Source organism: Myotis brandtii, unplaced genomic scaffold (genome assembly GCF_000412655.1).
Source record: "Myotis brandtii unplaced genomic scaffold, ASM41265v1 scaffold475, whole genome shotgun sequence".
Taxonomy (NCBI): domain Eukaryota; kingdom Metazoa; phylum Chordata; class Mammalia; order Chiroptera; family Vespertilionidae; genus Myotis; species Myotis brandtii.
Window position 1 is genome coordinate 487,327 of NW_005368148.1, and position 8,717 is coordinate 496,043.

The following is an 8,717-nucleotide window of genomic DNA, read 5'->3' on the forward strand; positions in this document are numbered from 1 at the left end:
CTTTGTCACCCATTCTTTGTGTCACTGCTATCCACAAGTTGGTTGTCCTCTGCTTTTCCCTTTTGATGAACTGTATGGCCTGGCATATTATAAGTAGCCAAAACGGTTAATACATATTTAATAAAAGCATGAAGAATAAATATGAAATTAATGAATTATTAAAATATGAAATTAATGAATTAATGTTGATGAATTTTTGTGCAGCTTGCACAAAAATTGTAAAGGCCTTTTCCAAGTGTTCCAACAACCAACCATTACAGGAAATCGCTGCCCCTAAAGCAGTGCTCAACATCACACTTTTCTTATTGTTTTCTTCTTTGTTTCTACCGCTATGCCTCCCGCCTAAACCTAACTAATTCCTTTTCCCTTGAACTTCCAGCATCTGACTGAACTGTGATTTCTCAGTCTATTCTGATACTTCTTTCTGTGATTCTATCAGTTCTCTTCCTTGAAAAAAGCAGAGGGATTCTACTTATTACCCTTCTTACCCCACAATGACTATTGTTATAATGTATTGATTTATTAATTTATTCAACATATATTTATTGTTTTATTTAACAAGTATTTATTGAGCACCTATTAGATACTAAGTGATCTTCCAACCACGAGGGATAGAGCAGTGAATAAAAAAAGCAGATCCTTGCCCTCGTACAAATTACTAAACTGATAAGTATACAGTATTTAGGCAGTAATAAATACTATGGAGAAAACTAAAGAGAAAAATATAACATGAGTGCAAGAGGTGAGATAGTTTACAATTTACCAAAGTGCCCTGCTCTTCCTTCAAATATATATTAAATGGGAAAATTCATTGAATAAATGGACATCAGAGCAAAGTATTTGAAGCTATTTAAAATAAGAAACCATATTTTCTAAATAATCACCATTTTTTCCCTAAAGTGTCCTTAGCAGGACACTGAATCTACAGGATAATAAGATGCATTAAATCATAAAAAGTATAATAATTTAATAAGATAATAAAATAGTTGGCTACACAAAATGAAATGGGTTTCTTCAAAACAGAATTTCTAAGTCTTTAGTATGGTAGAAGACCATCTGAATCTAGGGTGAGGGGTATATTATGCATTGCTCCCAAATGCAACTGATCACAGAAACATTGATTTCAAGGAGAATCTCAGAAAAAATAGATTTTCAAGGCCTGCGATTAGGGTAACACTGATGTTTATAATTTCTGGAACATACGTTTCCAAAGAGCTGAAACATAGTTTCCAAAAGCCAGATTCTTATCCCTATATGCACTACTACTAAAAATGTGTTTTGAACTCACAGTGCCTTTTAAGAATTGTTTTTACTTGAAGTTTGAGGAAAATGACCAAGAAATTACATTTTAATTCTAGGTAAGTTTGGAATTAATAACGTCACGGGTGTTATCTATGTGAACGACCTTCTGGACTATGAAACAAGGACAAGCTATGTACTTCGAGTCCAAGCTGATTCCCTGGAAGTGGTCCTCGCCAATCTCCGAGTTCCTTCAAAAAGTAAGTTATACTATGTAAAGATTTTAAAATAAATGCATGGTGTTTCTGCTCATCTTACTTTAATTTTTTTTAAAAAAATTATATTACAATTGACATACAATATTATATTAGTTTCAGGTGTATAACCCTGTGATTCTACATTTATATAGCTTATGAAGTGATCACCGTGATAAATCAAATGCTCATCTGACACAATATGTACTAGTAATTATTACAATATTACTATGTTCCCTATACTGTACTGTACATTCTTATAAGTATTCTTTACCTACCGATTTGTACTTCTAAATTCCTTCACCTTTTTCACCCATCCCCCAACCCCTCTTCCACCTGGCAACCGTCAGATTGTCCTTTGTATCTATGAGTCTGCTTCTGTTCTCTCGTTTGATTATTTTGTTCTTAGATTCCACATGTGATTGAAATCATCTGACATTTGTCTTTCTCTGACTTATTACATTCAGCACAATTCCCTCTAGGGCCATTGTTGCTCATAGCAATATTTCAGTATTTTTTAGGGCTGAGTCATAATCCATTGTGTGTATGTACCACTTCCTTATCCATTCATGTAGTGATGGACACTTAGGTCCCTTCCATATCTTGGCTATTGTAAATAATGCTGCAATCAACATTCGGATGTATATGTCTTTTCGATTCTGTGTTTTGGGTTTCTTTAAATCAATACCCAGAAGTGGAGTTGCTGGGTAATCCTCATTTGTCTCTGGTTATAGCAGCGGTTCTCAACGTGTGGGTCGCGACCCCTTTGGCGGTCGAACGACCCTTTCACAGGGGTTGCCTAAGACCATCCTGCATATCAGATATTTACATTATGATTCATAACAGTAGCAACATTACAGTGATGAAGTAGCAACAAAAATAATTTTATGGTTGGGTCACAACATGAGGAACTGTACTTAAAGGGCCAGAAGGTTGAGAACCACTGGGTTATAACCTTGGTAAAACTTATTGTGTCTGGTACAAGTATTGTCACCCAGCTTTTTGTTTACATTTTCATGAAATATCCTTTTCCATCCCTTTATATTTAGACTGTGTGTATCTTTCAATCTGAAGTGTATCTCTATAAGGGTCTTATTTTGTTATCCATTAAGCTACCATAATATGTCTTTTAATTGGAGCATTTAATATATTTACATTTTAAGTAGTTTTGATAAGACATGAGTTTATTGACATTTTATTATTTATATTTTTAGGTGTTTTTTTTTTCCTTTTTCTCCTTAAAGAAGACCCTTTAAAATTTCTGGTAGTACTGGTTTGATAGTGATGAACTTCTTTAGCTTTTCTTGTCTGGGAAGCTCTTTATCTGTCCCTCAATTATAAATCACAGTTTTTCTGGGGAGAGTAATCTTGGTTGTAGGTACTTGCTTTTCATCACTTTGACCATTTTAAGCCAATCCCTCTGGCCTGCATAGTTTCTTTGGAGAAATCAGCTGACAGTCTTATGGGAGCTCCCTATAAGTAACTAACTGCTTTTCTCTTGTTGCTTTTAAGATTTTCTCTTTATCTTTAACCTTTGGCATTTTAATTATGTGTCTTGGTGTGGGCCTCTTTGGATGTATATTTTATGGTACTCTCTGTGCTGCCTGGTCTTGTATGTCTATTTCTTTCACCAAATAAGGAAAGTTTTCTGTCATTTTTTTTTCAGGTAAGTTTTCAATTTCTTGCTCTCTCTCTCTACTCATTCTGGCATCCCAATGCTATAAATGTCAGTAATGTTTGAAGTTGTCCAAGAGGCTCCTTACACTAGTCTCATTTTTTGGATTCTTTTTTCTTTTTGCTGTTCTGATTGTTTTCTGCTTCCTTATATTCCAAATCACTAATTTGGTTCTCTGCGTTATCTGCTTTACTGTAAAATACCGGTTATTTAGTTTTCATTTTCATGTCCCTTTTTTAAGCTGTTGAAGTTCTCATAAAGTTTCTTAAGCATTCTTATATCGATTGTTTTTAACTTTGTATCTGATGGTTTGCTTGCCTCCATTTTATTTAATTCTTATCCTGAAGATTTCTCCTATTCTTTTATTTGGAACATGTTTCTTTGTCTACTCATTTCACTGCTTCCTTGTATTCTACATATTAGGTAGATCTGCTACATCTCCTGGACTTGGTAGAATGGTCTTAAGTAGTAGGTGTTGTGTAGGGCTCAGTGATGCAGCCTCCCCAGTCACTGAACTGGGTACTTTGGGTGTACCCCCTGTGTGCACCATCCTGTTGTAGTTAAGCCTTGATTGCTGTTTGCATGTTCCTGGGAGCAATTGAACCCCCAGGCTGATTTGCGGCGGGGACTAGCTGTTACTGCAGCAAAGGGACTGCTTTTCAGAGTCTGACCCCATGGAACATGACTTGCTTCAATGGGGCTTTGGTGCCCACCAAATCTGCCCCTTTAGGTGTGGCTTGTGGAGGTGGTTGGATTGTAATCTGGCATGGTCTGAAGCTGTCCACCAGATGCACTGGCTCTGGGGCCTCCCAGGAGGTGCACAGCCACCACTTGTGTTCAGCCCAGGGCCACCCAGCATGAGCTACAGAGCAATATGAAAATGGCTGCTATTTGTGCTGGGCTTGAAGGTACCCAGGAGAGGTCAAGCTGTGGGAAAAGACTAGCTGCCACTAGTGCCAGACCTGAGGCCACTGAGCAAGACATATGGGGTACACAGAGGTCAGATGCTGGTTTTTGCTTGTTTGTTTGTTTTTTTGTTTGTTGTAAGAGATTTTAGGAAAATCCAAAGCATGAGCCAAGAGAGGTCATTTGTATGGAAAAGCCACTGGAAACGGCTTGGGTGAGCCTGCAAGTTGCATGGGGTGGGGTCTCAGGGAATCACCAGAGCTGGGTGAACAGTGTTAGCTAGAATGATGGAAACTCAGATTTCATGCCCGTCTACCTGCTTAGTGAGGATAGGGCTCAGCAAGGGAACAATGCCCTCTGCCAGCATTTCTGTATGGGAGAAAGCTGCCCCTTCAGTTCTTGCCCTGATGCCAGCCAGACAATTCGGTTTCCCCCTATACGTCCCTGGTGCTTTTTCAGCTGTTGCCCCAGTGCTGGAACTTAGAGCAAGTGAGTCCAAATAAGTACATATGTGGCCCCTTCTAGAGGAACACCTGTGGCTCCAGTATTCTTCAGTCTCACTCAGCCACAATCCCTGCTGGTTTTCACAATCAGAAGGTTTAGGGACTTCTCTTCCCAGCACTGTGAGCCCTGGGCTGGGGGTTCTGATGTAGGGCCAGGACCTCTTGCTCCTTAGGGGAGACCTCTGCTGCTGAGATATCCCTCCTGATTTTTAACCACAACAGCCCTTTTCATGTCTGTCTTCCTCCTACCAGTCTCAATGTGGCTTCTTCTTTATATCCTTCGTAATAGGACTTCTGTTCACCTAGCTTTCAGGCAGTTATGAATGATGGTTGCTCTGTAATTTAGTTGTAATGTTGATGTGGTTGTGGGAGGTTTTGAGTAACAAGTTTACTTGCACTGCCGTCTTGACTGAACTTGGCTCATTTTCTAATGAAATCCATGTCTAAAAGTTCTCAGTGAAGAATAAACTAAGACCAATAATATTCAGAGATATTTGTCCTTTTAATTTCTAAAATATGACAATGCTGGGAGTGATTTCGTACTCCTGAACTGTCAAGGCAATAACATACTATTTCTGAACTTTGTGTACAATATTATAGAATACCATCATTATCTCTGTATGTTAGATTATAAACATTATTTCATCTCACTGTGAGGTTCTGGCTAGCCCTCTGGAATGTAGTATATTTTTAATGAGTGCATAACCACTAGATATTCTGTGAATTGTGTGGCTTCTGGTACTTATATATTTTCTTATAATAGAGGAAAACACATCTTAAAATTAATGACTAACATTTATTATAATTTAAATACTGCATTATATGTAATTCACAAACATTTCTAGGAGATAAGAAATATTAATTTCACTACAAGGACATGATAAGGAAAGTTTAAGTGATTTTCTAAACATAATACTTGTCAGTAAATGAAAAGTTGGAGATTTAGGCTCACATCTTTTGACTACAAAATCTTTCTTCAACATTCCAGTATCATATAATTCATGCACACAGAGGAACAAGTAAAAACCAGTTTGTGAAGGGAGCCAGCACAGATTCTGAGAGCTGTTACTAGCAATGGATAAATTCTATTCTTTTCTATTCACAGCCATAATACTCCTTTGCATTTAAGTAATCCATCTTGCTTTTACTTTTATTTTTTATAGTCACACCAGAATTTTTAGAATCTAGGAAATCCAAGAAAACCAAATTTAATGTATCCATTAGAATAGTCTCAGAAAGAGTCTGAAAAGTGAAACAGGATCTGAAACACTTATTTTTTACTCTGGGGCCATTCCTAGACATCCTATCACTCCATCAATCAACATTTTGAGAAGGGGAAAGAGGAAAAGAGAAGAGAGCATGAGAGCTAGAGCACACATATGGATGTCAGAGGGAGAGAGCTCAGGCCTTCTAAGAGAAAGGAGAACAAGATGGTAGTAAAAGGCTGAAGATGCATTATAGAATTTTCTGTCTCAGTTCAGCTCTTGGCGATCATAAATAATAAAGCACTCCTTTGCATTTACTTCAAATCTCACTGATCTAGTGTCAAGGGCTGCACAGGTACAACCAAATCATTTTAAAGAAATATTTTTCAAGAAATATCTCTGATTTCTAGGAATAGAAATATCTTTAGTTCTTGCATGTGAATATATACAACTACCCTCATTACTATAATTTGAATATAAATCTAAGGCTAATAATGATTTACCTAATGCACACATGAATGCTTGTATGTGCCCTATTATGCATGTAGAGGTAAGACCAAATAGCCAATTCATGAATTATATTCTTGGAAATGCATAAAGCCTAAAAGCTAAATGTTTGTTTAATGCCTGATTCTTGGCTATTCTTATTAACATTTCAAGACTAACCTTTGCTTCTTGAGTGTAAAGTACAAACTCATGTATTTTTAACACATTTCATTTATTAATGTCTGTTAATGACTTATAATCAATTCTTAGCCATTAGCTATGCAAATAAGATCGTTATGTAAATTAAGGTTAATTAATTAATTGTCTAAAGGTTCATCCTTTCTTCAGAATTAGCTGCCCTGTGCTCTTTAGCTCTACCACATATCATAGGGATACGATAATAAACAGAATGAATTTAACTCATTAAATAAATATTTTATTGTGATTTCTTTACCAAAAAGTTACTAATGAAGCTATTTTTAAAGTAAGTTTTACAACTATGCTGTAACTAGATTTACTATTTAAATGCAAATTAATAATTAAAATAGGAAAATTTTGGAACTTATTTCCAAAATTTGATAGCAGCAGTATTTAAAAGATTTTAATCTTTTAGTATGGAACATTTCAAACATAAATAAAATTATAGAAACTATTATTATGAACCTCACTGTATCAGCTTCCCAGATTCAATATTAGTAAGGCCTGGGCACTCTTTCATCTCTACTTCCATTTGCTTCCGCACTCTATTATTTGAAGCAGAGCAGAAACATAATATTTCATCTGTAAATATTCCAATATGTACCTCTTACAGATAAGTACTCTTAAAATTTATCACAATACCATTTTTACTCCTCCCCCAATTAACAAAAAATTCTCACTGGATATCAACAAATATTCAGTTAATATTCACATTAAAAATTTACTCACATCAGAATCTAAATAAGATTCATACATTGTAATTGGTTGATATGTCTTTAGAATTTCTTTTAATTTATATGCTTCATCACTGTTTCACCTTTTTATTCACCTTAGTATTTATTTTTTCAAAGAAACCAGATTTCTGAAGTCTGAGTTTTGATGACTGTTTTCAGTGGGCCATTTCATATTTTTCTCTCTCTCCTTTATTTCCTAAAAATTGGCAATTAGATCTGGAGTCCTGATTACATTACTAAAGGTTTGTGAATGTTGATAAAACACAAACAATTACTGGGTCTGAAAAGAAAAAAATTATTACTTATGAAAGTATTATCAGGAATATCAGCATAGCAATGAGCATAATGCACAACCCTCTAAATTTCACAGGCAAAGTGTAGGGCCAGATAACAGCTGCACATGACTGGCATGCACTACAGAAGAACTCTGAACTTACTAGTAGAGACTCTGCCACTTTATAGAAAGCAATCACAAGTCTTTGTCAAAAGAGAGGTAGGCTACCCTAACTGGTTTGGCTCAGTGGTTAGAGTGCTGGCCTGCAGATTAAGGGGTCCCGAGTTCGATTCTCTCTGGTCAAGGGCACCTTCCTGGGTTGTGGGCTCAATCCCCAGTAGGGGGTATGCAGGAGGCAGCCAATCAGTGATTCTCTCTCATCATTGATGTTTCTATCTCTCTACCCCTCTCCCTCTTCTCTGAAATAAATAAAAATATATTTTTTTAAAAAGAGGAAAGGTAGGCTAACTCTCTATCAAATTAAAATAAATAAATTGCTGGACTACATGAGGCATCCCTGCAAACTTTATCTCACTTTTCAAATTGCCAGCTGCATAAACAGTCCTACATCCCAGATAGGAAAATGGTCAGGGCATTGCAACTTTGGCACACTCAGCAAGATGTATAGAAGCACCAGCTGCCCGAGGTATAATGCCTCCCAATATCTGGCTATCCAAATCTGCCTGTCTGTTATGAGAGAGGATTCCACAAGATTCAAACATTACATTGTCACCTTAATCAATTTCCTCAAATATTTAAATACATTTTTGAATCCAAGGGTATTTGAAATATTTGTTGAACCAGTGGATTTTTTTCACAGTTGATGAATTTGGGAGTTTTTTAGTCTCTTAACTTTCACATTATGTTAGCTGTTACCAAGTTAATAGGTTTTCACTCCAGTGCTTTAGATCTTTTTATTCAGATCTTCTAGATACCTTTTTCCCTTTCTTAACTACTGGCTTTTATTTGTTAAACTGAACTAGTCAATTTTAGAAGTAGTGGTAATATAATAAATATATGATCAAATGAATGAATTATGAATAAAATAATCCAAAGTAACAGAAAACATTTTTAAAGAGTACATTTTCCCAAGAATTGATTTTAAAAAATCATATAGGAGAAATCAAGATGGCGGCAATAGGTAAACACCGGAGATTGCTGCCGCAAACAACCACTTCAAAAATACAACTAAAAGACGGAACGGACATCACCCAGAACCACAGGAAGGCTGGCTGAGGAGAGA

The 8,717-nt window shown here is 36.1% G+C and overlaps 1 protein-coding gene across 1 annotated transcript in view; it reads left to right on the top strand.

The window, feature by feature from the left end:
- Positions 1-8,717, top strand: part of PCDH15 (protocadherin-related 15) — a 567,795-nt gene that overhangs the window by 454,369 nt on the left and 104,709 nt on the right. The gene's annotated exons all lie outside the window — the stretch shown is intronic.